The 14,567-nt window shown below is 52.2% G+C and overlaps 1 long non-coding RNA gene across 1 annotated transcript; it reads right to left on the reverse strand.

Annotated features, from left to right (window-relative positions):
• Positions 1 to 6,441: 6,441 nt before the first annotated feature.
• Positions 6,442 to 9,847, reverse strand: LOC105604974 (uncharacterized). The gene is made up of 2 exons (XR_006057603.1): positions 9,612 to 9,847; positions 6,442 to 6,949 (listed from the first exon to the last, which is right to left on the reverse strand). It is a non-coding gene; the product is annotated as an uncharacterized LOC105604974 (long non-coding RNA).
• Positions 9,848 to 14,567: the final 4,720 nt, after the last annotated feature.

Here is a 14,567-nt window from a genome sequence, read left to right on the forward strand (position 1 = left end):
TTAGGACCCTACTGGCCACGTAGCACGTGCTTAACAATATCATCAACTGAATCAGGGTACATTTTTTATGCTCCTCTAGCTAACATATATAATGACTCTAACGTTGCCATGGTAAGAATTTATCTCATCTTTTCCTTCCACCTACACAACCCTCCACTTAGGGAAGACTTATAAGGACTGTGCTGAACATCAAAGGTGAGATTAGTGAGCTGTGTGGTCTGAAAGCCTATAATGGCAAATGGGGGGAAACAGCTGATCCCATGTTTCTCTCTCCAGTGAAATCTGTGAACAGTGGCATTGACACAACAACAAGGTCTCCAGTCTTGCCCCTTTGCTTCTCTTACTCTAATATAGCTCTCATCCAGCCAAGAGAGGAAGGAGATGGAGCAGAAAGTGTCCTTGTGAGTTTCTTCTTCTACTTGGACTCCAGTCAACCTGAAAAGTCAAGTGGATTCATGTCACTGGCATCAGCGTCTCGTGTGGTAAAGTCTCACCTCATTTGATGGTAAGGAGCAGACTCATCCAGTTCGCCCTAAGAACTGGGGTTCTATGATTTGGTTCAGGAACCATTTGGTAATAAGCAGCACAAGAGTGGACAGAGTCTAATGCACTACAGGCCCCACAGAGGGTGATCAGGGTGGTCGTTCAGCGTGGAAGGCAGCTCTGGGTTCCATGTTGTCCTGCTGGCCCCGTGGCATTAGGCATTCCTGTATCTTCACTATGGCATCCCCTTTAGCCTGAATCCCCTATTGCCCAGGGGCCTCCACTTCTCTCTGGATGCCTCCTTGCTTCTCCTTTAGGAACCAACTGACTGATTCCGTCTATATCTCCAGGAGAGAGGCTATAACCATCCTTGCTCATTGCTGCTGTCCCTGCTTTAGGCTAGTATCCTACAGACCCTCAAAGATCATCCCTCAGCCCACAAAGTGGCCATCCTTGGTCTGGGCAAGATCTTGGACCAACTCAGTCTCTCCGAGGATGAGAAGTATGGTTTGGAACACTGTGATGGTTAATTTTATGTGTCGGCTGGGTCATGGGCTGCCGGGATAACTGGTTAAACATTATTCTGGGTGTTTCTGGATGAGATCTTGAGATTTCAATCAGTTGACCTAGTAAGGCAGATTGCCCTTCCTAGTGTGGGTGGCCCTCGTGCAATCAACTGAAACCCTGAAAAGAACAGAAAGCCCAATAAGAGGGAAAGCCTACAACTTCCCTGGTGGTCCAGTGGTTGAGAGTCCGCCTGCTAACGCAGGAGACACAGGTTTGATCCCTGGTCCAGGAAGATTCCACGTGTCGTGGGATAGCTAAGCCCACCCACTGCAAGTCCTAAGCCTGCGCACCCCAGAGCCAGCGCTCCACAACAAGAGAAGCCACTACAATGAGGTGCTCCAGCACAACAAGGGAGACCCAGCATAGCCAAAAGTAAACCAATTAATTGATTTTTAAAAATTGAAAAAAGAGAGAGAAAGAAAGCCTCTTGCCTGAGTGTGTGAGCTAGGACATTGGCCTTTTCTAGCCTGCATGCTGGACTGAAACATCAGATCTCTTCTGAGATCTGCAGCTTGCCGACTGCCGGCCTTTGGACTTCTCAGCCCAAATAACTGCATGAGCGAATTCCTTATAATAAGTTTGTTTGCGTATATAGATAGATACATATCCTATAAGCCAATGGCTCAGTGGTAAATAGTCCACCTGCCAAACAGGAGACGTAGGTTCAGTCCGTGGGTCAGGGAGATCCCCTGGAGAAGGAAATGGCAACCCACTCCAGTATTCTTGCCTGGAGAATCCCATGGATAGAGGAGCCTGGTTGGCTACAGTCCATGGGGGTCACAAAGAGTCAGATATGAGTGAAGCAACAACAATCATATCCTGTTGTTCTTGGGAAAATCCTAACTAACAGAGACACACACCCTAGAATAAGGAGCAGGTTAGAGACGCTTCCCTCAGCTTAGCTATGAGCTGAGCCTTTGCCTTCAGAAGGGGCAGCTCGGGTTGGGTGTGTGGGTCATGGCCTCCGTGAGGTCCCTGTGACTACATGAGCCAGACGGGGAACCGGTGGGCTTCTGAATCTGACCTTCTCCCCAAGGCCTCTAGGGTTATAGTAAGCTCCTGGAGCATGTCTGCTCATTTGCTCAGGAGGCTCCCTGCACGGCCTCAGATGTCCAGGGCCCACTCAGGACCTGTTGTCCTCATCGCCCACTTTCAACAGTCGGGGGAGGGTGCTGACAGCTTAACACGAAACAGCATCCCGAGAGCACGATGCTGCTGGTGTCCAGTAACTCTGCAGCTCCCAGACCACGGAGCCAGAACAACCCAAATGCCGTTCCTACAGGGCCCCGGATGGATTTTGATAAGCACGGAGAAGAAGGCAAACAGACAGAAAAAGACAGGTACCATATGATATCACTTATAGGTGGGATCTAAAATAGTGATATAAAATGAACTTATTTACAAGTCAGGAATAGGCTCACAGACTTAGAAGACAAAATTGTGGTTCCCAAAGGGGAAAGGGGCAGGGAAGAAGGGTAAATTAGGAGGTTGGGCTTAACATACACACACTGCTATATATGAAACAGATAAACAAAGACCTACTGGGCAACACAGGGAACTACACTCAACAGTTTACAATAACCTAGGAGGGAAAAGAGTCTAAAAAAGGGTATATATATATTACACCTGTGCCTGTGTACATGCTGAGTCACTTCAGTCATGTCTGACTCCTTGAGACCACATGGACTGTAGCCCACCAGGCTCCTCTGTCCACAGGGATTCTCCACTGGAGTGGGTTGCCACGCCCTCCTCCAGGGGATCTTCCCAGCCCAGGGATCAAACCCGTGTCTCTTATGTCTCCTTCCTTACCACTGAGCCACCAGGGAAGGCCTATATATGTAATATATATGTGCTCATGCTCAGTTGCTAAGCCATGTCTGACTTTTTGTGACCCTATGGACTGTAGCCCACCAGGCTCTGCTGTCCATGGGATTTCCCGGGGCAAAAAGACTGGAGTGAGTTGCCATTTCCTTCTCCAGGGGATCTTCCTGCCCCAGGAATTGAATCTGTGTCTCCTGCCTTGTCAGGCAGATTCTTTACCCCTGAGCCATCTGGGAAGCCTATATATATATATATATATACATACATGTATGTATGTGTGTATGTGTGTATGTGTGTATGTGTGTATGTGTGTATGTGTGTGTGTGTGTGTATGTGTGTATGTGTGTGTGTGTATGTGTGTGTGTATGTGTGTGTGTATGTGTGTGTGTGTGTGTGTATGTGTGTGTGTGTGTATGTGTGTGTGTGTGTATGTGTGTATGTAGAACTGAATTATGTGGCTATACACCTGAGACTAACCCAACGTTGTAAACCAACCACACTTAAAAATCAAAAACAAAATGTAAAATATATTAAATACATTTAAAAGAAGAAGGCAAAAAGGAAGCCTAGGCTCAAGACAACACCCACATGCCCTGGGGCTCCCCTTAGAGAGAGTCATGAGGGTAAACACAGTGACCACATACAAGGAAGTAAAGCAAAGTAACCTTGTAATGAAAAGGAAAGCAAGAAGCCTAGAAGGTTCCATGGCATGTAGCCACATCCACAGATATTTCGCTTTGGGAAAATTACAGGCACCGGGCTCATCAGTTCAGAAAACGACCTGTGAGCTGCCGCCCCATGTATCCTCAGGGCTGTGCAACAGGGCAGAAAACTGCTTGGAATTAACAGAACCCTTCAGTGTTTGTTTTCAGCAAATATTTGCCGAATGCCTACGATGCCCCACGTTCGGTGGTTAAGAGCAAGCCCCTTGCTGTTGGCATGTTCGTTTCAGAATCTCAGCTCTGGGCTTCACTTGCTGGAAGCGGCAAGGAATTCAGTGCTCTGGGGCACAGGCCTCCACATGTCCAGAAGAGTCGGCTGAGTCTCTGATTCTCTCCGCCATCCAAGAATAAAAATAGAGGCTGCACCATTAAAACGATCCTAGGAGATTAAAGGATTTCTAAGCCAAAACAAGACCCGAGATAAGCTGCCTACGTGTCAGCGAGGAGGAGGCTGTGGCGTCGGTCTCGGACGCCAGCAAGTCGGGGAAGTGGCCCCCTGCAGCCTGATGAGACTTGTCCCAGGGCCTCTTCCCTCCTGTCCTGTTGGGTCGGGTCGGCTTGTCGGAGAGGGTGGCCTGGCACCTGGGCAAAGCCTTTAAGGCCCCAGTATCTGGGCCACAGGGTCTCCGTCACTGTCCTTTTTGGCCGGGTCATTTCCAGTTAAAACTGGCCGTTGGTGTTGTTTTAAACATCTCCTCCACTCATCATAAATGCTTTTAGTAACCAGTCACTCTCCTCCATTGGCTGAGCTTGCATATCTCCCCATCCCCTAGGAGAACTGGACTAGAATCTTCCTTGGCTTCCACACGGATTTCTTGTCTCCTCAAGGGCTCACCCAAGGTGGCCCAGAAAGGTGGGAAACGCTGACACATGACCCAGGACACCTCCACAGGAGGGGGCTGCTGGTGGGAGGGTCGTGTATAGGGTCACCCCAGTGAGCCTGCAGGGAGTGGCGTTTACACATGCCCGGACAGCACATTTGGAGCCTGTGTCCGCAGCCTCCCAAACAGCCAACCATGTGCAAAAACGGCGAGACAAATCATACACATCTTTGCGATCTTTCCCCCCGGTTTTGGAAAAGCCAACTACAGTAGAGTCTTCTTTAGAAGGAGACTAGGTCTGGAGCCAGAGGACACACTTTCTAGCTCCCCCGCCCCCTCCTTATCCACATTACCTCGGACAGTCGCCCTGGACATCAGTCTCTGCACCTGCAACTCCTGGGACATACTTTCTCTTCTTGTATTTACAGGGCTGTCAGGAGGATTCAAGTGCTTTCCAAGTCTATGTGGGGGTGGTTTAGTCGCTAAGTCGTGTCTGACTCTTTGTGACCCCATGGAGCCTACCAGGCTCCTCTGTCCATGGGATTTCCCAGGAAAGAATACTGAAGTCAGCTGCCATTTCCTTCTCCAGGGGATCTTTCCAATCCAGGGATTGAACCTGCACCTCCTGCATTGGGAGGCAAATTTCTTACCCCGAGCCACCAGGGAAGCCTATTCAAGTCTATAATACCAAGTAAAGAGGAATTTATTGTTATTATTATTTTGTTATTGCTTTCATCATCATCATCTTTCATTCCAAATGGACAGCTTGACTTTTGCCTTAGGGAAGTCGTTTTCAACTAAAAAAGGGACTGTGGAATCTGAGTGCAATGGAAACAGAGGTTTCTGTAACTTTTATCAAGAGGGAAGAAAAGAGTCAGTGGCTTTTAATTAGATTGCAGATGTGGAATGTTCCAGTGGGAAGGGATCTGAGAACACCATCCCCACCCTACCCAATGCACAGTGCCCCCAATACTCAGACCCTCCACGAACCGGTGCTGATGCTAAGAGCTCCTGGGTGTTGAGCGCTCGCTGGGCACCTGCTTTTCTGCTAAGTGTTCTGTGTGCGTTATCACACAAATGCTCAGAACAGCAGCACCCAGAGGCAGCAGGGACACTGACATCTGTGTTAACTCGTGACAAGATTATGTCTTCACAAGACAAGGATTTTCCCACAGCCCCATGGCCAGAAAGACAGAGCCCCCATGCCAACCCTGGGCTGGCTGTTGCCCCCTAAAGGAATCAGTGGCTGAACACCCTCATCAAAACAGGTAGGGAAACTGCGCTCAAAGGAGGAGAAATGAGTTGCCCACGTCACTCTGGAAACCAGCCAGTCTGAGGCTAGTTCCTATACCCAGAAGAAGGTGTCTTGGCTACTTGGACCTTTTCAAGAAGAAATTCTGCCTGAATTGGCCCTTCCAAAATGCAGCCCATGGGGTGGTCCTGGACAGCACCAACGCGGCCATCTGGTCTACCCCAGGCTCTCTCTGTCTCTCTCTCTCTCTCTCTCTCTCTCTCTTCACATCAGGTGACTTTCCTGACTGCCTGTGAACCTCACTTTTCCTGGACTCTCCCTTTCTCGGCCCACATGCGGCCCGAGTGACACATTCTGTGCTGTAAATGAGGGTGCTGTGGCGTGTTCTCAGGTCTTACTGGAAGTGCAGCTATTAAAAAACAGTTCAGTAAACAGCCAGCCCAGTCAGTACACGTCAGCAGCCCTGCTCCGAGGCTCCAACGTCAGCAAAGGCGGGCTGAGGCCTCAGGCCAGCGCCCTCTCCAGCTGCCACCCCGCCCTCAGACCAGCCCCCTGCCCCTGTCAGCGGGGTGAGATTGGCCAGGGCCTAGCAGAGCTGCACCGCCACACCCCCAGCCCGGCTGGCTTCTGGAGTGTCCAGATTGCCTGCGGGAAATGACCCCTTGCTCAAAACCGGGACCTGAGAATTGTTCCCCAGGCAACCCCATTCAGCTTAGCAGGAAAGGAACCAGAACACAGATAGCAATCAGATCATCGAGTCTATGAAGGGCAAGTATCCGGATTGGTGGCTAGAGCATTTATTGTGTATAGGGTTCCCACCTGGGATTTCCTTGTCAATTCTCCACAAATGAAAACTGCTTCTTTATCAAAAGCAAGAGGTCATGGGAAGCTTAAATAACCTAGTGGAAGAAAGAAGTGGAAGCTGATGTTAGCCCTGACCATTTCAGGCTTATTGGTAACAGACCACATGGATCCCCAGGAGGAGAGGCAGGGTAGGCCTGAGTCCAGATTCCAGGCTTCTCTCTTTCTCAGCTGGAAAGAAAAGGTGGCGGGGAATGAGGAATGTGGGGGGTGGGAGCAGGTACAAAGCCTGGAAACTGGAGGAGGAAAGCCTGGGAGAACTTGAGGTGGAAAGACGAGGGTTTGGTGGATGAGCAGCACGTGGACACTGGAGGGAAGAGGTTTGGGTGCCATCTCCTGGGTCTTGGGACCTGCTGGCTAGCTCTCCCTTCAGTGGGTGCTGTCTTGAGGCAAGTTGAGGATGAGGGCCCAGCAGTAGGAATCTGGAGGTGAGAGGGGAAGGGATGTCAGAAGAACCCCTTCGTTCCCTGCACCCAAATTCTGCAGCTGATGTCCATTTACATGAGAGTATGAGAACATGGGTCATGCAGGGTGGTGGCATTTGCGTCAGCACTGTTCACACCAGGGAGAGCATCTCACTGATTCCCACTGTTCACACCGTGGAGAGCATCTCTCCGCCTCCAACCGTTCACACTGCAGAGAGCATCTATCGCCTCCCTGCCATTCACATCACAGAGAGCATCTCACCCATTCCCACCATTCACACCATGGAGAGCATCTCTCCCCTCCCTGCCGTTCACACCGCAGAGAGTACTTCACCCATTCCCACTGTTCACTCTCAGGGAGCATCTCTCCCCTTCCCACTGTTCACACTGTGGAGAGCATCTCTCCCCTTCCCCGATCCACCTGCAGGGGTGTGGGGTCCCAGGAACCCCCAGAAGAGGCTTTCTGTGGAGCAGAGGTTGTAGATGTAAGCCTCGGGCCCACTGAGAGCAAGGCTGCTCCTGAACACATCCCAAGTGTTCCTGGCACATCTTGGTGCCAAGAACAGGCACCCTGTGCTCATAGCTAGTGGAAACTACAATTCTGAGCACAACGGCTCCAGGCCTGAGGTGTCCATTACAGGTGATGGGGCTAAATGACCCCGGCTCGGCCACGCCCCAGCATCTGGCGTCTGGACTGGCAGTGTGTCCAGCTCAGTCTTGGGCACACATCTCCATCCTGCACTTGCTCTTAGTGACGGCAGGAATCTCCCAGGAGAGCCTGGGCTTCCTGACGTGTGTGCCGCTAGCAGTCACTGTGAGTGTCACTCAGCACTTGTCTCATGATTCCTCTCTGTCTGTCCTTTGGTTTCCCCAGTTCAGGACGTCCTCGTCTGCTAGGTACGCTGGGATGCATGATCCTGGTCTCCCAGTGACTGCGCCGCCCTGAGAGCCTGGGCGGCCCTGAGCTCTGCAGAACCGACCAGAGGGAATCCTCTATGTGCGTCCTGAGACTGCGGCTGCCCCAAAGCCAGCCTCCCTCCTTATGAAAAGCAGCCAGGCTCGTCACCAAAGCCCACCTGGGCCTTGCTTCCCAGGTGGCACTAGCAGTAAAGAACCTGCCTGCCAGTGCAGGAGACGTAAGAGATCCCTGGGTAGGGAGGATCTCCTGGAGGAGGGCATGGCACCCCACTCCAGTATTCTTGCCTGGAAAATCCCACGGACAGAGGAGCCTGGCGGGCTACAGTCCATGGGGTCACTAGGAGTTGGACACGACTGAAGCAGCGTAGCACGTGTTAGCATGGCAGAGTGGACTGTGGTATCCAAGCGATTAACAGTGTCACCACCTCGCCTTGGCTGCCGGTGACTCTAATGCTTAAGGATTTGTGAATCAAAAGGCACTCCCTTCAGGACACTTGCGCCTGCAGAGCTGGACCCTGCCCCGGGAATGCCGAATCCATTGGGGTCAGCAAGAAATGACCACTGACCTCACGAATGCCACAGGCCAGCTTCTGTATAAGCAAAGCGACCCCCCTCATGAGCCACACTCTGCCTGGGGAAGAAAGCCCAGTGCAGTGCGGGTGGAGAAATGGCCAACTGGGCCCAAATAGCATGGTCTTCAGACCTGGGAGCAGGAAGCCGCCACGGCTCTCCCGCCCCTCCTCCCTCAGTCCTTAGGGTGCAAAAGGTAGCCTCGCCAACCAGCTGCGCCGACCTGCAAAGCGTAGCTCTGACATCTGATGCGTCACCAAGGGCACCTGGCCGGTGTTTCGGGAAGAACCTAGTTTTCACAGTCGACTTCAGATTGCTATGAATCACCCTATCTGATTCAAATGTGGCCTTGGGTGGACTTAGAGATAGCTGATTGCCTCAGATTAATCCACCATTGCCTCAGCAAGTAATTTACCTCTGGGAGTTTCAGGGACCAAAAAGAACAATCCATTTGCATAAGGAGTCTAATCTCAGAGTCCCGGCAGGAGGCTGTTCTTGGGCCAGCAGCACCCTGGGACAGGGAAGACTCCTGGAGTTCTGGATCCTCCTATCCTCCCCTCCCCCTTCCTCCCCTCCCCCTTCCTCCCCTCCCCCTTCCTCCCCTCCCCCTTCCTCCCCTCCTCCTTCCTTCTTTCCCCCTTCCTCCCCTCCCCCTTCCTTCTTTCCCCCTTCCTCCCCCCATTCCTTCCCTCCCCCATTTCTCCCCTCCCCCATTTCTCTCCTCCCCTCCCCCTTCCTCCCCTATTCCTCTCCTCCCCCATTCCTCCCCTCCCCTTCCTCTCCTCCCCATTCCTCCCCTCCTCCTTCTTTCTTTCCCCTTCCTCCCCCCTTCCTCCCCTCCCCCTTCCTCCCCTCCCCCTTCCTCCCCTCCTCCTTCCTTCTTTCTCCCTTCCTCCCCCCTTCCTCCCCTCCCCTCTCTTCTCCCCTCCCCCCTTTCCTCCACTCCCCCATTTCCTTTCCTCCCCTCTCCCTTTCTTTCCCTCCCCCTTCCTCTCCTCCCCCCTCTTCTCCCCTCCCCCCTTTCCTCCCCTCCCTCCTTCTATACCCCATAGATGAATACCGTTCTCCAGGTCATGACTTGGTTCCCAGCTGCAGCTCCTGATAAGCGGGCTCCCACCCCCACGCTCCCACCCCGGTGGTCTGTCTCTCCACCTTCGGGCACACAATTTACCCCCACACAGTTCTTCCTTGTCCTCTGCAGCAACGCTCCAGCCACGTCCAGATTCACATGGCAGAAACCAGCTGTCTCTGTCATGGGTCGTGCCGTCACGCTTGTGAAGTACTTTCTGGCTTCCCTCTGCAGACCAAAACCCTGGACTTCCTAATACATCAGGGTTCCGAAAGCCCATACCGTCCTACTCTTCCCCTCCAGGCTTGCTCTTCTTGGTGGCCTGCCTCTGACAATGTGGCCTTTGCACCAGGGGCACCTCCCTTGTTTCAGCCACGATACTCATATTAATACAACCTGAAATCACATTAGCTTTTTTTGGCAGCTTAGCCCTGGCATGATGAGATTTATTAATCTCTTAATGAGATTTATTAATATTTAATGTCAACTAAAACCATTTTGTGGGCTTCCTTGGTGGCTCAGGGGTAAAGAATCTGCCTGCCAAGCAGGAATATCAAGTTTGATCCCTGGATTGGGAAGTTTCCTTGGAGAAGGACATGGCAACCCATTCCAGTATTCTTGTTTGGGAAATCCCATGGACAGAGAAGCCTGGTGAGCTACAGTCCACAGGGTTGCAAAGAGTTGGATATGACTTAGCGACTAAACAACAACAACCGAACTCCTTTTGTACATGGGCACCATCTGGCCTTCAGCCAGGAGCTGTTCTGTTGAGTTTGGAGCTAAATGCCGCACTTTTATTTATTCTTGTTATCTTTCATCTTTTTAATTTGAACCTCCCTGTCATTCACGGCAACTTTCTGTCATTTGGAAACCTGTTACAAATGCCTTCTGCGGCTTGACCCAGATGGTTACTTAAAAAGCAGTTTCAGTTGCGGATGCTCTTACTCATGTCAACCTGCGGCTTGCATTTCTCTACCTTTTTCCAAAGGCAACACGTCCCCTGCTTTGCTAATATGTCTGAAAAGGTTAGAGCCAGATATTAGAGGCCGGGTGGCTCTAGTCCTTGGTTTAATGGATGAACTGTGGGCAGGTGAGGTGGAAGGGTGCTGGGGAACCATGCATCTCCCCACCTGGGGCAGAGTCGACTGTCATGCCTCAGATATTCTAACCCGGGTATCCTTCACTTATGCTCTCAGCACACAGCCCGCTGGAAGCTTCCGACAGTGGACAACAAAACCTCTGCCCATAGCCCACAACGAGTTCATCAGCTAAGAATACACAGATATCATGGACCCTGACCATTTCACGGAATGTTGTCCAGCCCTGGACAGGAACGAGGCACTAACACAGGCTGGAACATGGATGAGCCTTGGCAATATTAGGGCAAAAGAGAGAAGCCGGTCACAAAAGGCCACACACTGTGCGATTCCATGGATGTGAAATGTCCAGGCTTGCCAAACCCACAGAGAGAGAGAAAGGAGTTGCCAGGGCCTGTGGGTGGAGGGGGAGACCCAGCGTGACAGGCAAGGGTCCAGGATTTCTTCCGGGTGAGGGTGGTCGTGAAAATGTTATGAATTCATGCACAACTTCGTGAATATATTCAAAACTACTGAACTTGACACCTTCAAGTGATCTAAAGGGTGAGTTTTATAGCGTGGGCCTTATAGCTTGGGTTCCAGGTGGCAGTGCTCTGGTGAAGAATCTGCCTGCCCGTGCAGGAGGTGCAAGAGACCTGGGTTCCATCCCTGGGTCAGGAAGATCCCCTGGAGGAGGACATGGCAACCCACTCCAGTATTCTTGCCTGGAGACTCCCAGGGACAGAGGAGCCTGGCCGGCTACAGGCATTGGGGTTTGCCAAGACTCAGACAGGCCTGAGCACGCACCCACAGTGATGGCTGTATCTTAACTTTTTGAAAAGAAGCCACAAGGATCCTTTGCCCTTGTGGATCGTGAGGCAGAAAGAAGGTGCGGGGGCAGTGAGGGGGCGCTCTGGGTGGGGTAGCGCTCCCCAGGCCAAGATTTCCTGGAGGAGAATTCCGGCGCAGGGCCCTGCAGCATCCGCAGGAGGGACAGCGGTTAGCGACCCCCACCCCCGATCCTTCCCCCTCTCCCACCCTCCCCACCCCCTCCGCCACCGCATCCCTCCCCATCCCCCCAACCCCCGCCCCGCTCCCGCTGAACAGTGGCGGAGGAGGACCCAGCGGCCAGCGGGTCTGATGGATCCTTTTCCGGGGCGGGAGGCGAGTGTGGACCAAGGTCTGCAGAAATCAGAACGAAGAGAAGCAGCGCTGTGTGTGTGCGCGGGGCGGGGCGGGGCCGGGGCCGGGGGGAGGCAGTGTTTAAACGAAAAAAAAAAAAGAAAACTCCCTGTCGGTTGGAAGCTAATTCCTTTCACGTTGGCCTGAGTGATCGGCGTGGGCGGCGCAGCGTTGGCAGCCGGCCCCGCACGGGGGCGGCCGCGTTGGTTCCCGGAACAAAAGTTCAAGGCCAAGGCCACGAAGCAGATCACCTAGGGCGGCGCCGCCCCTCCCCGCCCGCCCCACACCCGGGCCTGGGAGGGTGCACGCCGCTGGGCACACACGCACACACACCAGACACACACAGGTGCGCACACAGATCATCAGGCTCACAGCACATACAGGCACACCACCGCCCCCCGCCCCCCTCCCCGCCCGAAGCCGAGAGCAGCTATTTGACTTCCAGAGCCTGATGGATTCGGCTTCCTCCAAAAAAAAAACAAACAAACAAAAGGGAAAACACTAAGGCCCCTCTCTCTCCCAGGAAGACCAGCCTCCGACGCCTTGTGCTCTCAGCACAGCCAGAAGCAGTGTTTGTGCAGCTCGGTGTCCTCACGGAGCTTCACCGGGGTAACTAATCACCTCCGCCCCCGCCCCGGCGGTGAGCTCAGCAGAGTCTCCGCAGCCCTGGCTCTGGTCTCCCGGAGCACCAGCCCGGACCAGAGGTCAGACAGGTCAGAAGGCAGGGCCCAGCTCTCCAGAGGCTGGAGACTTACGAAGCGGGAGCAGGGCTGGCCGGGGACACCAGGTCAGCTCTCGGGACGCCGCGCCCTCACAGGGGCACCATCTGCTGGCCTCCAGCCCGGGGCGCCTGGGGAGCCGAGAGCAGGAGCCACGGGCCAGTGGGGCGGACTGGCCCGACTGCCTGGTGCGGCTCTCACAGGGCAGCAGCTGCCTGGCCTGGCAAAGGAAGGGCTGGCTGGGTGCCTCCACGTCTGATTCATGATGTGGGTATCAACACACCTGACTCCCGGGCTGGCAAGCCGGCGAGGGCCCACCCAGATGAAACTTTTGTGTCTGAGGACCAGCTCACACCCTGCAGGAACTCACTAGGGGTTGTCACCATGCTGGTGGGGTGGAAAAGAGAATTTTTCTCATGTGAAAGAGCTTCAAAGATTTGTATCCCTGTGTGTGTATGTTGTGTGTGTTTTCTGGAAAGCTGATTTTTGGGGGCTCCAAAATCACTACAGATGGTGACTGCAGCCATGAAATTAAAAGACACTTACTCCTTGGAAGAAAAGTTATGACCAACCTAGATAGCATATTCAAAAGCAGAGACATTACTTTGCCAACTAAGGTCCGTCTAGTCAAGGCTATGGTTTTTCCTGTGGTCATGAATGGATGTGAGAGTTGGACTGTGAAGAAAGCTGAGCACCGAAGAAGTGATGCTTTTGAACTGTGGTGTTGGAGAAGACTCTTGAGGGTCCCTTGGACTGCAAGGAGCTCCAACCAGTCCATTCTGAAGGAGATCAACCCTGGGATTTCTTTGGAAGGAATGATGCTAAAGCTGAAGCTCCAGTACTTTGGCCACCTCATGCGAAGAGTTGACTCATTGGAAAAGACTGTGATGCTGGGAGGGATTGGGGGCAGGAGGAGAAGGGGACGACCGAGGATGAGATGGCTGGATGGCATCACGGACTCGATGGACGTGAGTCTGAGTGAACTCTGGGAGTTGGTGATGGACAGGGAGGCCTGGCATGCTGTGATTCATGGGGTCGCAAAGAGTCGGACACAACTGAGCGACTGAAATGAACTGAACTGAACTGAACCTGAGCAGCCTCTCCTACTGCTATTTAGAAGCAGGCATCCTTTTTCTCTCAAAAGGGGTGATGGGCAGCAGGACTTGACTCCCAAAGGCCTGGTCCTTAGGACTGGAAAGACTGAGATGGCTGCCTCAATGAACCTCACCTGATGGAGGCGGCTTTCTGTGACCCCACCACCCCCTCCCGATCTGCTGGTGGAAAAGGAAGTTTAAAAGAGGAACTGTCCAACTCAAAGGCCGGCTTCTGTATCATCGCTTGGGCTAGCTGCTTGTCCTAGGGCTCATGATTGTTTCAGCATGTTATATGAAGCACAGAAAAATACACTTTTTTAAAAAAAAGGCGTTAGATCAAGAATTCTAATGACTAGAGGAGAGACAGTGACAGAAGCAGCTATTCACAGCCTATAGAACAGCTTCAGAAGAGAAAAATGAGAATTACTCTGACCAGGATTTCATTCTGAGCCTTTCATTGGAAATCGTACCCATTTTCCTTAAACTAGGATTATTAAAGTGAAGTCGCTCAGTCGTGTCCAACTCTTTGCGACTTGTGGACTGTAGCCCACCAAGCTCCTCCGTCCATGGGATTCTCCAGGCAAGCATACTGGAGTAGGTTGCCATTTCCTTCTCCAAGGATTATTAACTATTTTCTAAATGCTGCTGTGGACATTTTTAGGACTAGGCAGGGAACTCAGGGTGTCCTTTCAAAGACATAGTTAAACCAAATCCATTGTATTTAGGTCAAAGCGATGTGAAATGCTGGCTTGAATGGATCTAGATGGACTCTTGATGAGTGCAGTGTACACATTTCCTCATAAGTAGGTCGATTTACATGTGACAATATGTGTTGGGTATATTTTTTGGCAGCTGGTTATAGTATCAAGGGTTCAAATTCTATTTCTGCCGTTTATTAGCTAATTAACTCCCTCTAGATTTAGGGTCTCCATCTTTACATGAACAATGGTAAAAACAGTTCCCTGATAGCTTGTTGTAAAGATTCAA

Source organism: Ovis aries, chromosome 1 (genome assembly GCF_016772045.2).
Source record: "Ovis aries strain OAR_USU_Benz2616 breed Rambouillet chromosome 1, ARS-UI_Ramb_v3.0, whole genome shotgun sequence".
NCBI classification, from domain to species: domain Eukaryota; kingdom Metazoa; phylum Chordata; class Mammalia; order Artiodactyla; family Bovidae; genus Ovis; species Ovis aries.